This window comes from Corvus moneduloides, chromosome 10 (genome assembly GCF_009650955.1).
Source record: "Corvus moneduloides isolate bCorMon1 chromosome 10, bCorMon1.pri, whole genome shotgun sequence".
NCBI lineage: Eukaryota > Metazoa > Chordata > Aves > Passeriformes > Corvidae > Corvus > Corvus moneduloides.
In genome coordinates, this window is record NC_045485.1 from 1,536,530 (window position 1) to 1,550,842 (window position 14,313).

The 14,313-nt window shown below is 39.4% G+C and overlaps 1 long non-coding RNA gene across 1 annotated transcript; it reads left to right on the forward strand.

The window, feature by feature from the left end:
- Positions 1-6,941: 6,941 nt before the first annotated feature.
- LOC116448856 lies at positions 6,942-11,933 on the forward strand. The gene is made up of 4 exons (XR_004242131.1): positions 6,942-7,024; positions 8,644-8,844; positions 10,384-10,503; positions 11,000-11,933. It is a non-coding gene; the product is annotated as an uncharacterized LOC116448856 (long non-coding RNA).
- The last annotated feature ends 2,380 nt before the right edge of the window (positions 11,934-14,313 follow it).

A 14,313-nucleotide genomic window follows, 5' to 3' on the forward strand; every position in this document is an offset into this window, starting at 1 on the left:
CTCAAAAGAACATTTGTGCTGTAGTTTCTTCCCATACCCTTTTCTCTCAATGTACTTCTGAAACACCTGCTGTGTTTTCAGTGCCTAGATTGGAAAGGCTGTTGCCATCTCCAAGTCCCGTGTGCATTATTAGCATGTCTTGTTTCTGCCTTGGACTCTCCTTACGCATCTGTGCCGACAACTGCGAGAGAGCTTTGCTGGTAACAGCTGTGGGATCCACTGGAGCTGCACCCCTGTGTGTGTGCATGGAACAGGAGGTCTACTGCAGATACCTGAGGCATGTCTGCCTACCTCCCACAGCTCCCAGATCTTGGCTGGGAGTAGTTGCTGCTTTGACAATGATATCATCTTTTGTGTTTCTCAGCTTCTGGTGCCTTACTGGTTCTTCAGTTCAACTCTCTTTCAGCAGTTAACGCTTGCACTCTTTTCAGAGTTTTGTTTCATTTCCTGGGTCTTCTGTGTCCTGCTTTCCAAAGTGGAAGTGTGTATTTCTTTACTGAAGTAACTCATTAAACTCTTCTGAAAAAGATAGAAGTCAGTGTATAAAGTTTAAAAATGGTGCAATGAGAAGTATAAAGGGAGATTAATTATCTTATTCTGTGATTATTTCATGAATAGACTAGAAATATTCCTGTTATTGATGTCTCTGGACAGCAACTATTCTAGGTATGATGGAGTGCCCCTCAGAAAATGCAGGCTGCATCCAGCCCACAGATGACAAAATGGTGCTGTCACTGCAGGCAGCAAAGCTAATTTGGCAAGAGGGTTCTTTTTTGGCACAGGTCTTCTGTTGACACCCAGAGTTTTGTTAAACACTGCAGTCCCAGCTAGAGGTGTGTGTAATTTTCATGTTAAGACATCCCTGTTAGGCTGGCCAGACTTCGTAGGACTGACCTGTGGAGCGCAGTGCTGCTACTGACACAGGTAATTAGCTGCCACTGTGTTATGGGTGTTTTCCAAAAATAGAACATTTGGTGAGTCAGTGGATCTGGAAACCCTCTGGCCACCTCTAACCTTCTGTCCTGTGTAAATATTTGAGGTATAGTTATCATAAAGCACCATGGCTTGCCTCTGCTGGAAAAGAAAGTTTCTGAGAGTAAGTAAATGAACAACATATAAACTTAAACATAACCCATTTTTCCACCATAGCTTTGTTTCAGAAAGCACATTAAGTTACTGTCAAGGGAATAGCACACAGAGAACCAGTTTTATTTAGTTAGATTAATTCCATTTTAGTATTTCCATTAGCCATTTTAAACTTGGCACTGCAAAGTAATAAAATCCTCCAAATATTGACAGATAGAAAAGTAAATGCCACCCAACCATGACAAGCTGTTTTTCAGCCAACCTCCTAGAGATAGAAAGACTGCTATCATAATTTATTTATATATTAATAAGGCACATGATTTTTATCACTGGTTATTCCTTCCTAGCAATTAAGGCAAAGCTGATAAAATCTTTGCTAAGTCAACATTTTTTGATAACTTTAAAAAATTCGTAGCTAAAAATCTTTCTGGGTTGCACACTGGGAAGAAAAGGATAAAGCTTCTCTGGTAGAGTGTGCCACTGACTCAGCCACGAATGGAAGGAAAGTCAAGAGTCAGCAGGGGCTCCTCCTGCAGCCTGCTCCATTGCTGGAGGTGCTGGTGGATGGCATGGTGAGCATGGACTGTGCTGCCCTTCTACCTGTGGGAAGTAGTGCTACTGGAGCATCAGAGGTGAATATTTGAGTGAATTGCAGAGTGAAAGAGTTGGGTCTTTCCTTTTAACTAGGCCTTATATCTTTAATGTAAGCTTGAGTGTAAACTACTCTGTTCAGGCCTTGAGATTACAGCTGAGTGCACCTACGGGAGCAGGGCCAAAAGGCAGAATGAAGGCAGAGATGTACCCCACTAGCATTCTTATGTGTCCCATCAGTATTCCAGGAGAGCTGACATTTTGTATATTCCAATGCCAACAGCAAATTACCACCTAACTTGTGTTGAAAGCCAGGAGTCTTCATTTCTCAAGAGGAGGTACTTAACACTTATTAAATATGGCCCCACCCTTGGCTGCTTGACCGTGGCGTAGATTTAAAATGTTTAAATAATTAATATTCATGGAGTTTATATACACTGAGGAAATATTTTCTGATTTGTAAATATTGGGAAAGTAGAACACATCTGAATAAAGTCAATTCCTGTTTTTCTCTATCTGTCCCTCTCTCGATTCAAGACTAGAACTTCAGCTGATGACAACATAGCTCCAAAGCTCCATATCAGCTGAGAAATTGCTCTCTTTAGTTCCAGTGTTTGCCTCAGAATCATGAGAATTAGCATTTATTGTAAAGTCTAAGTGATTTCTACTATACAACTGCGAGGAGAAAACTAATCCTTGGAGAAATCATGCTTGGAGAAAGGGTCTACACAGCATAAATGGGGAGAACACAGTTCCTGGCCTTTGCACAGTGACAATCCCTTCTTCAGCAGTATCAGCTAGTAATCCCAATTCCTTAAAGTGTGCACAGTGTTTTGCCACATGCCAGTGGGCTGTGTTTGCTAGAAAGGCTTGTCATTCTGCTTAATAAGATTACCCAAAAATAAAAATATCCGTGCATTAATAAAATACTCTAGAAAATGGATTTTTTACTTTCTCATTACCCGAAGAATACAAACCCCTATATTGGAGTGTCTGTAAAGTTATACCTTTGTCCCTCGACAACAAAACTTGTGACTCAGATAAGGAGATGTGTCTAAATAGAAATGAAAATCCTGGGTAAACCTTGCAGCATATTACACACTTTCCAGCTAAGCAAGGCCCCCAGCAGCAGCTAAAAGTGATTTGGTGTGATAGAGACAAAAAGGATGCCTTCTTTAAGTCTGTCTTCACTACAAGGCCATGAATTTCATAGTAGAAGTGAGATATGCTACTAAAACCAGTTGTTTTTAGCTGTAGAGAATTTTACAGCTGTTGCTCGTTTTAACCTGTTAATTCAGCCTTTCCAGCTACATATCTTAGTAAAAAAAAGGAGTACCAAATACAGCTTTGGTAATGTATTTAGCAATATTAGGTTTCCTCAGGATCTTTATAATTCCTAATTTTAGTGAGTTTTTTAGAATTTTGCATTTGATTCTTCTAGCCATTGTATTTTTAGTTTTTAATCAATTTTTAGGTTTTTATCCATTTTAAGGTTTGTTGTAAAGGATCCCATGATTTCAAGCAGAAAGGGAAAGAAAAGCATCAGTGCCACCTCACCGCCTTAGAAACAATTTTTTTTTAGTTCTCTACACACAGAATCGTTAAATTATCTCAACAACCATGCTGACTTCGTACACTGAACTAATGAAACTCTGTTTAACCTGCAAATCTTGTAACTAGCAAAATTAGGTTATATTTTCTTAGCCAACATGGAATTTCATTAAACTACTGTTCTGTAATTTACTCTTAAGCCACAGTAGCTCAAGTCCTGTGGAATTGTAAAATATGCTATGACTTAGGTTCAATAAAACAAAGCGAATGAAGTGCTAATTTGATAATTGTGTGGTTCATCTGAGTACTAAAACAGAATAAGGCATGCTTTATTCCATCATCCCAGGCTCCTTCAGGGGGATTCTGATGGTCTCATGCCTTTCACCACACAAGCAGCATGACAACCTCCACCAAAGTGTGTCCAAAGGGCTTCGCTGCAACTGCAATGCAGGTTTCTATCAATTGCTTTCATTCTAAGACGTGGACTCTTTTCTTTTAACCATGCTTTGGAAAGTACTTTCAGTAGACACAAATCTAGTTTAAGATAGCTGTATGTAAGGACAGAGTATCATGTGATCAAAGCAGAAATTACCCTTCTTTTTTGTTTAGCATTGTTTCTAAAGGCTCTGACTTGGTTCTGATACAAAGAAAAATGAAAAGAAGGGTTCAGGAATAAGGCCACATGCTCTCCAGTGAATCAGGGAAAGGTGCATGATACAGGGATGATAGCATTTCTCTCTCTTTATGTCAGTGTCCTTCTTAGGATTAGAAGATACAAGCCAGGTCCAATATCATTGCATGACATGTTTGTTGTACAATACTACAGAGAAAGACTGAGAAAGGTGTATCAAACAGTACCTGCAACTAGGTATATATATATACACGTATATATAATATACATGTATATGGCTGTATATGGAATCCAGCCATATACAGCTCCTGCTGTAAATGAGTCTTTGGCCTCAAAACCAGACTGGAGCCTGAAACATGCAGCAGCATCTCTTGTTTCAAGGACTGTGCCTTCTTCACCCACCCTGGTAGTTCTGCTGCTGCCAGCTGACCAAAGACCTTTTTTAATTACTTTAATAATTGTGAAACCTGGTCTATCATGTTCTAACAATATGAGTACTCAGCCATAATTGCATGACTGTTACCATCAGGCTTGTTTCTCAGTGTTTGAAGTGGCATCTTCTAATTGAACAGCAAAGCTCAACAAGGCGAAGTATGTGTTGGCAAACTGTAAAAGCTATGATCTCATGACTGCTATGATCCCAAGATGAATATTCTGCTTTGAGATTGTCTTGATGCTGTTGTTGAAATACATAACCATGAGAAATCTGGCAAGAGGAATTTAGTTTATGTTGCTAAGCAATGAAGTCAACCTTCAGGAGACTAATTTAGACTCTTGAATGAGTTTTTCCCTCACAATATTTTGTGGAGGCTACTGGTGTCTTCTGTAAGGCAGATAACTTGTCCTAAGGCTCCCATCAGTTGGAGAACTGCTCCAAAATCCAGAGTAATAGCTCAGGTTTCAGAAGACTGTTAATCCCAATATGTGATATCTTCACTGCACTTTTGGCAGAATTAGAACCTGATTTTGCAGGTGCTTTTATATTAAATTTTCCATTTTGTTCTTTCTTTCTCTGCCTCTGTCTTTTGTCCTTTTACTCAGAGTTTGGATTGAAATGCAGGAGATGTGGAATTTTTCTTCGGACTCAGATGTTTATTATTTCTTCTCTGTAGTGTAGCTGCACAGAATGTGCCTCTAAGTTAACAAGGTGATAGTGGCCCCAGAGTTCTACCTTCCAAGGTCTTTTAAAGCCCAAACTACCCAATTATGGGTAAATTCGATTCAAGACTAGAACTTCAGCTGATGACAACATAACTCCAAAGCTCCATATCAGCTAATTTAAGTAAAACTAATTTAGTTTTACTTATAATCCAGTAACTAATCACTCATGTTCTGCACTGCTGGTTTTTTGAACCAATACCACATTACTTAGGCTTGTGAAGAAGAAGAAAGAGGAAGAACTAACCTACACCCAAAATCCTTCATCTTGTTACATGTATATTTCTATATCCCAGAAACATAAATTTTCTACATCTTTACATATTCCACCCAGTGATAGAACAAAATTCTTTTTTAATTACACAGCAACAATCTCAGTGCTATCACATAATCTGGGAAGCTTTTCCCAAGGCCTCAGGTCAAATGCAGTGTGCTTTTGAGGATCACTGCCTGTCAGCACTGAAAGACTGGAATTCTCTGAACCCAGGGTTCCAACTCTTTTATACCAATGGATCTCTACTGTTCCTGAAACTGCATTGAGTCTAGCAATTATTTTACTGCCGCATCTAGAATCTTCACTGTGGACAAGCCTATCATATCAGAAACATTGCAAACTGAATAAAAGTATTGTTTGGGCTCCCAGTGGTTCACTTTGGCTCTTATGCAACAAAACCAGTTGGAAAGATCCACAGGCCTGACTCTGTGGCCATTTTAAACTACCGAAGTAGTTTAATGTTTCATTGCTGCAAAAGGCTGGAAGGGCTTTTCTTGGTTGTGAAAAGGTGAAGAAGACCCAGGCTGAATAATGTATTCGAACTGGAAAGAATTGCTGTTGCATACCCAACAGTGCACCCAACAGAAGGCAGTGATAGCACAAACACTGTGTGTAGCTTCCAATATTTATGGGAGGCTGTGCACCTGCATGGAAAATTATTTCCTTAGTGATGAGACCCTTGCAAGCCAAATGCCACCTACATACTATTGTATTAAAGTGACTGGCATGAAACTGTATCCGCAGAGTAAGGAAGTGATTTGCTTGTCACATATCCATCTCTTCAACTAGAGGTTTCCTGTTGCACTGAATTGCCCCCAAGGTTGTAACTGTCACCAGGAATTCTAGTTTCAAGTAATTTTGGAAACAAGTGTTTAAGCTTTAAAATACCAAGAGGCAACAACACCTAGGGTTTAGTCATTAGGGCTTCTACCAGTCACTGAAGTGCCCAAACAATCTGTATTGTGATGTACAGCACAGGGTCCATGGCCATCAGCTAATGCCTGTAACAAACGTTGTGTCAAAACCAGTCTAAGGCAATGACCAGACTGAGGGCAATGGGGGGAGAAAAAAAGAAAGCACCAGTTTGCTTTTAAAGGGAAACAACCTGGTTCCTTAAGATTCTGGACAAAGAAAAGAGACCTAAATGAACTGGAAATTATTTCCAGCTCATCTGCAAAATGACAAAGCTGTTTTCTGCTCTCAGTACTCTGTCCTCTGTACTAGCTTGAAATAGGATTTCTTTCCAGGGACACTTGTAGGACCCTGGCAGAGTGAGGCAGGGATGGCAGTCACAGTACAGCACATGTACACACAGACTGTGTCTGAAGTTTATGGCTGTTCTGGGTAGGTGTGAGTTGAACCCATGTTTAGGCAAACAATACTGATAAGCAGACCTGACCTTTTTTATTAGAGTTGGAAGCTTGTTACTGATATTTTCTTGCTGGTTGGCACACATCTGTGTCAGATATTGTTAGGAAATAGTTTTGAGTAGTGTTTTGGAATATGTGTATATACATGTTGATCAACTGAGCCCTTCAGAAAGGGGAGGAAGTTGTATTTAAATTGTACATCAAACACATGAAAAATAGAAGGAATGAGCTGGATGTTGACCAACCTATTTCTTTTTACCAACATCCACTTTCCAGTCTTCTGCAACAAGTGGAGCAGAGGCATGAAACACTCCTACTCTTGTTCTTTAAGGCAGTTCCTCTCAGGCTTTGCCAACAAACAAGGTCGGTTTGCAATCTATTTAACATCTGAATTATGTCAGCAGATAGCCCTGGCCAGAATAATTTATAACAGAACTTCTCAATTTATAATTATTATTGTCCAAAGTCTATTACAACGTGAAGTCTGTGGGTTTGGTGCTGGGAACTCTGTGGGGTGTTTTTCTTTAAAAGCATAGGTTTATAGCTGCTTGAAACAAACAGGATCCCATGGCACCAGTGCAACACTAGAATCTTTAAATCAGCTATAAATTACTTGACATTTAATTTAAAAAATAGAGCAAAACCATTAGTTCTCTAATTGCTTTCTTAACATTATATGTTTGATATAAAGCTCATTGACATTACTTTGACTTTCTCTTAAAAAATGAGTTTCTGATTGGGAGTTAGAAGTATTTAAGCATAACTAAAATGGAACTAAATGACAAAAGAAAGTCAGGAAAGATTTAGATTCTTAGAATGTGGGATGGATGTGTTAAAAAAAATCAGCATAGAGAGTAACAACAGGAATACAGAATCAGCCAAAACAGAATTATGAAATTAGTCCTTTTTGTCATTTCCTTTCTATATTTTGAAAACAAAAGTGCTCTGTAGATTGTAAGTAAAAGGAACAAAAAGGATGCTATGGAGCTAGGATATTACCACAAGTGTTGCAAACTTGCAACAAGTTTTGTAAGAATCTTGTGAAACTGATTTTTAATGTGAATTTGAAGGCAGCCAGCAGAAGTAGCACATAATTTGTCGGCCTCTCTGTGGTCAATGGGAGTTACAGCACATAAGAGCACAATGGGCTGAAAAGTAATCCACACCTTTGGAAACTTATGTTAAAATGCCTCTCCTTTTCCAAAACAGATTGAGGTGTAATTGCTGTGAGAAAAATTATTTTTATACAACTTTTTAGAATTAGTAGATTACGTATTTCATTAGAAAAGTTGAGTGGTACTTGCTTGCAATTTGCCTTTTTTCCCCGGAATCTATAACAACATTAAATAATCTTAATTGAGATAATACATTGTTTCATACTTTGCTTTGCTGCAAGTTAAGCTGTCAAAGAGTATGTCAGTGACAAGTCTCATTACACAGAGAACTCACTTTCTGCTGTAAAGTATTACTGTACCATTAACCTTTTAATACCTTATAAGAAAACCTTTTTGAAAGAGATCAAAGTAGGTACATCTTGGATTCTCTCTATAGTTTCACTGTGAATATCTGCTGTGAAATCTCATGAGCCACTTCAGATGTTACGGTCATTTCTTCTGCTGGGTATTGGTGGTGCTGATCCTCACATACTCTTCCTGTCTCTATATCTGAACTGTTTCTGGTACTATTCCTGCCCCTTCCCGTGTTGAAATGGTCTAGTATTTATCCTAATTCCTACACAATTCAAATGTAAAACGGTGAAACCAACAAACCTGTTCAAGGCACAAGCTGTTTGTTCACCAGAGCATTGATGTATGTAGCCTTAAGGTGATCTGAGGTACTAGTTTATAATTAAATATTCTGTTCTCTTTGTAAGAAGTGCTGCTTGTAATGAATTGCAGATAGAGGCAAACTGTGAATAACCTGAATTATTTGTAACAGAGTTAGTTTACAAACAGCTTTACTCTGATATTCTTTTTCCGAAGGAGAACCTGCTCTGGGCTGCGAAATTTGAGATCGAGCATCTAATGGGACAACCTGAAAATGCATCCATATTAAATTTTGAGCACATCTATACCACATCAACAGGAATTTTCTCTGTGTTGCTTTCCTGTTCATCACGCTTAAGAGTCATCGCTTCAGCTTTGATGCTTTAGTGTTTGGATGAAGTAACTGGATGAAACAGTGTAAGTATCAGTTCCTTATCAAAGGAGACAATGTCAGCTTCAGACAAGATGGTAAGTGGAGATAAAATTCTCCTTCCAACACTGACATAAACTGACACATTCTGGGAAAACATTTCCTGGGTTTTTTACTTCTGGTGTCATTTCCCCTTGCTTGAGCTTGAGAGAGGAATCTTGCTGCTTAAACATGTAGAACTATCTTGCCATCCCAGTGGAGAGACCTCAGGGTTTCTGCTGCAAGGAGAGCACCACACTTTCCTTACCACACCGTGAGGCCTTTGTAAAACTCCACACAGCATTAAAAGGACCAAACTCCACTCATTCCTCAGTCCTTAACAGGGCCAGCTTTTAGGGTGCTGTATTTAATGTCAGAATCAGTAAAAGCTAAGTATTTTGTGATGAACCTAGGTGCAATTAAACAGCTTTTCCTCATTTTATCACTTTTTTTAAACATTATTCTAGTCAGAACTATATGAGTGAATTGCTCATAGTGTTTAAATTGACAAAGAGATAAGGGTGTTGATTATTCAAATTATGAAAATAATCTTTACAGCCTGTAGTAGGAAATCTCATTATAGTACTTCAAGACCTTGTTTTAAGCCTGTTCCACCAAACAGCTGAAGAAAAAATTTTAAAAACAAAACACAGGCAGACAAGACTTAATTCATGCAGGAGGGTGAATTACTTTCATTTCAAAAAATAAATGTAAGTAGTGTGAGATAGGTAAATCTACTTTTAATTAGCATCACAAACTGCTGATATAACAAAAATTAGAATAGATGGTCAAGTGAGTGATAGGCATTCAATGCAATGCTTGTGGTGAGAGCTGAGCTGCAAGGTGTGCAGGACAACCACTGAAACAATTTGAAAGAGGTTTTTTGCAGCAGAAAGAGATGAAACAAGTGTGATATTTGTGTATCATATGTTGACTTTGGCACCATTTTGGCAAAGCCCTGTAATTTTTCCAAAGGCCATCTTTCACCTAAGGCCGTTTCATTTCTTGGAAAGTTCTTGGAAAAATCTTGAGATAGCTTTAAAAGCTCAGGATTTCAAATAAGTGATTTATTTGCCTGACTTTTAAATTATCCTGCATGTAAATGCCAACCCCTTTTCCAAAACTACAGATGCTGGAAATGTACATAAAATAAAATGTAATGTGATTATGCCCCAGCTCTTTACATCAAGGAGTATCTCCCAAATAATTCAAGAATCTCCCAGAGAATTCCAGAGCTGGGAAGTTATGGTTAGTCTGATTAATTTTCTATCTCTATAATAATAGAAAGCCTAGATGAAGTGAAAAGACTTGGAAGTGTGTAGTGTAGACAAAGGAAGAGCTGTGTAAGGATTCCTGCTTTTTTGGGCCGTGCTCCTGATTTGTCAGGCACAGATGAGTGGTGCTGTATGGACAGCTCAGGTGTGATTTTGAATAACATGGTTTCCTTCTGTGATGGTAAAAGATTAAAAAGATCCAGATGCAACTGAAATAATTTTGAAATAGTTATTTAATAAATTGTGAAACCATTGTAAACTGTTTCTTGTTAGGGTTCTGGCTGATCAGGAATCCTTTGTTGTGGGTCACTCAAGAGGAAGAAGAGTTTGTTCAGTCCACAGGCTGTGCATGAGGAACTGTGAATGCCTACACAAAAAAGATGGGAGACACTGGTAAGTGAAAAATTGAAATTAAACCACATACAGTAGGTATTGTGTTTGTATTTTAATAGTTGCATATTATCCTATGAATCTCAAGATATTTTATCCAGGGAAAATAATAATAATTCTAAACAAGCCTGGAAAGAGCTTCTAGAAACCAAAGCTTGAGTACAGATTGAGCTCTTTGCAGAAACACAAGAAGCGAAGTGAAGTTTTGTGACCTGGTCCTAAGAGCACTTAAGCATAGTTGAGCTCTTCTATGAAATGCCTTTGAAAGTCACTCTGAAATCACTGAGCTGGAATACAGCTTATAAGGCTACTAAATCCCTCTTTTCAAGAGGATTAGAACATGCAAACTAGAGCTTGTGTCCTAGGCTGGTAACTGTGGTTTTTAGATAGGTCGTCCAAGTTTTGATTTCATGGCTCCTGAATGTGCAAGATAATTTTCAACTCTGAATGTGTTGTTGCCCTTATTGCAATTAAAACTCTCTTGTTAACTATCTTGCAGGTATTTTTAGCTTTCCTGTCAATGCTTTTCAGAATAAATCAAGAAGAGGAAACACAGCAAGCAAAGTCCTCTCGGACAATCCTTTGGGCAAGGGAACTCATATAAACTAGGGTAAAAAATTACAGTTGACATCTTGACAATTTGTGGAAGTAATTAAAGCAAAAAAAGCACATCCATTAAGAAGTCACAAGCTAGATCAGATGAACTAAGAGCACATTACAAAGTGCTGTGGGAAATTGTGAGCCACTTCTCCAGAATAATTTGCTGCTCTGTTCCTTGTACCTTTCTCAGTAATGCTTTCCTGGGTAGGAAGCATTAATTGGGTTATAGGTGTACACACACCCCTCAGTGGATGTTTCCCTACAAGATAAGCTTTGTGAGGTTCTTATAAAAACAATTTTGTGTTTCTGTCCATGCTCTGGTTATCTCTAAGTTTCCAGCCATTACTGTCCTGTTTTTTCAGTCTTACTCTGTCCGGTTACCAAGATCCTAATGCTGCAGTAACATTCAGACCCTTTTAGGGCTGTGGTGACTGGCCTGGTAGAGTCACATGAAGAAACAAATCCTTTTTTTTGTTAACAGGAGCAGAACTGAAAGCACACACTGCCCAGCCTCAGTGCAGCACCTTCCTAATGATGGAACTGCTCTCAAGCAGACTGCAATAACTGACAGAAAAGGCTTTATCTTCTCTTTCACGAGAACCTTTAAACTTCCCTTTCAATAAAAGCTTATTTGCCAATTGGTTTGACCCCCCCAATTCACTTGTTCATTAGAGGAATTCATCATTTTTCCCCAATCTGATGGTTAAAAGGTATTGGTAACTCTCACCTGGGAGTGTGAATGAGGTTTGGTTCTTATTCCAGGCACCATGCTGTTACATTTATTGTGAAACCCCCACAGTACCATTAATAAAGACTTTTTTAAACCTCATAAATCAAACAGTGACTTTATGTGATATTTAAGGACAAATCAAGGATATTAAAGTATCACTGAATATAGTAATTAAAAAAAAAAAAAAAAAAAGGACAAAACCAGTTGTTCTTGCTTAAAGACTTGCAGAAAGGATTGATAACTATCCTGGCGTTATAAGAGGTTGATTTCTAGAAGGTTTGCATCTCTTCACTTTATATTACTTTGCACATATGACTTTGAGGTATTAGTTTAGGGCTAATTTTTTACTAGATTTCAGAATCTCATACCTGATGACAAGTCTGTACAAGCCTAAACAGGGTTGCAGTTCCCAAGGGGAGACTTGTTAGAAAATAATTTATGAGGTACTATCTTAACTGGAATATTCACCTCATCTGCATCTTACAGAAACCTCTGGAGCCTGTCATGCACAAGCTGCACTCTTACCAATTCACAAGAATGATGCATGACAGAATTAACCCTCTGATGCTGGATCTTCTCAATGGAAGAGACAATTTATGTTGACTGTGACACCATATCAATAAAGACAGTAAAGCTGGAGGAGCAGACCTCAGCTGCAATCAAAGGTCAGTGTCTTGCAACACTGGCTGGTGACAGCTGGATGAAAAGAGAGAGATGATGTCTATGCATGTGTGTGAGGGTCTGTAGGCTCATAAAATGGAATCAAAATGAAAAATCAGTTAAGTGGCCTGGAAACAAAATGCCAATTTTCTTTTTCATTTTCCATTGTCCTGCAGAAGTTCAGCTCCATAGAGGAAAATACATACTTACATCATGCAGGGATAAATAGTGATGTTCACCTTACCTTACCCAACCCAAGTCAGGACTGAAGACTAACACAGCTGGAAATTTTTTGTTTCTTCCAGAGAAGAAACAGCCTTCAATATCAAAGTTCTGACAAGTGTGGAGGAAATCAGTAGAGATTCAGAGGGTGGGACTGATAGTTCTACAGAGCTTTTCAGATTAATGTGCATCTTGTCTGACCTTTGGTGAAGCTAAAAGTTCTCAAGGCTCCAGCTACCGTTCTTTAGCACTCAGAGCTTTCCAGCCACTCTGAAATACATTTGGTCTCTTGCTAAGTTGGTCCCAATTCTTTGCCCTGTATTGTATCCATGGAGAATGGCCAATCGAACTGACTGATAAACGGAGTAAGCCCTTCCATGACAATTCTTCAAATGACTCCTGAAAAATCTCCCTCATTAGAAGTCAACCCTAGCAGTAAACGACCTTGGGAACCTTTTGTGTGAGGTGGTGCAGTGTTTTTGTAGAGAAACACAGAGCAGGGCTGCCATTCCAGACTACGACAGAAAAGCTTATTTCTTTACCTGTTACATTAAATCCCACATGAAAGTATTCATTAGCACAGCTGCAAGCACAGCTCTCAGAGCTGTAAGAGCTCACACTGATGACAGAGATCCCAAGCTATTAATGTACAGCACAGGCCTACAATGCTGTACATTTAACAGCAGCAACATTACAGTTCCTAGCATCATCCATACCCTTTGGGATATCTTTCCATTGTATCAGCTGCTCCCAGAGCTGATGTAAGAAAAGCAGATTTCCCATAAACATGATTATTCAGGAATTTGGAGACAACTCATCGTGCAACAGATGCCTTGTAATTCTTCCCTACTTTTATCTTCATTTTTGTGCTTTGGGAATGAAAGGATTCGTTTTCCAAGTTCTCCAAGCACGTTTTCAACCCCAAAGCAGGCGGAAGACTGAACAAGTGACTTTTCCTAGGCTTCTAGCTACGAACATATGGACACAAGCCCTTTGTGAGCTGAGATGTAAGAACTGCACATACAGTCTCCCATGTGCTTGCTCTAGTAGTGGATGCGTCTCAGAGAGAGGAGCTTCCCCAAGCACATGATTTGGTGTGTCAGGCCTTATCAGCTGCTGGCAATCAAAATGAGGACGGAGACATCTGACTTCCTTACCAGAGCAGGGCACTGATCTGTTTCCATAAGCAAATATACCAGGGCTAGGAACACATTAAGGAGCCAAAGCAGGGAAATGTGGGACCTGCCTCAGTGCTCGGGGAGTGCCCTGAAGCTGCCCCTGCAGAGCTGCCAGTGCCAGTGGGGTCACGTTCCTGCAAGGTGGCTCTTGCCGTGCTCTTTTTGCCCAATTCCCTGTACACCTGTGGCATGTGCCAGGACTTTTCGCCGGCTGAAGGAGCCGCTCCTCGTCATTCCTGTAGCTCCTCTCTTTCCCGATGAAAAAAGTCACGGAAGGGAAGAGCCTTGGATCCTTCCAGGGGTGACTGCCAGTGTCTTTACGAACCAGTTACTGAGGTGAGACTGTTTTCAGATTATTTTAAGATGACTTCCCCCGTTGGGTTTAAATCCAAACGCATCAGAACCTCCCCGGCGCGGACAGAA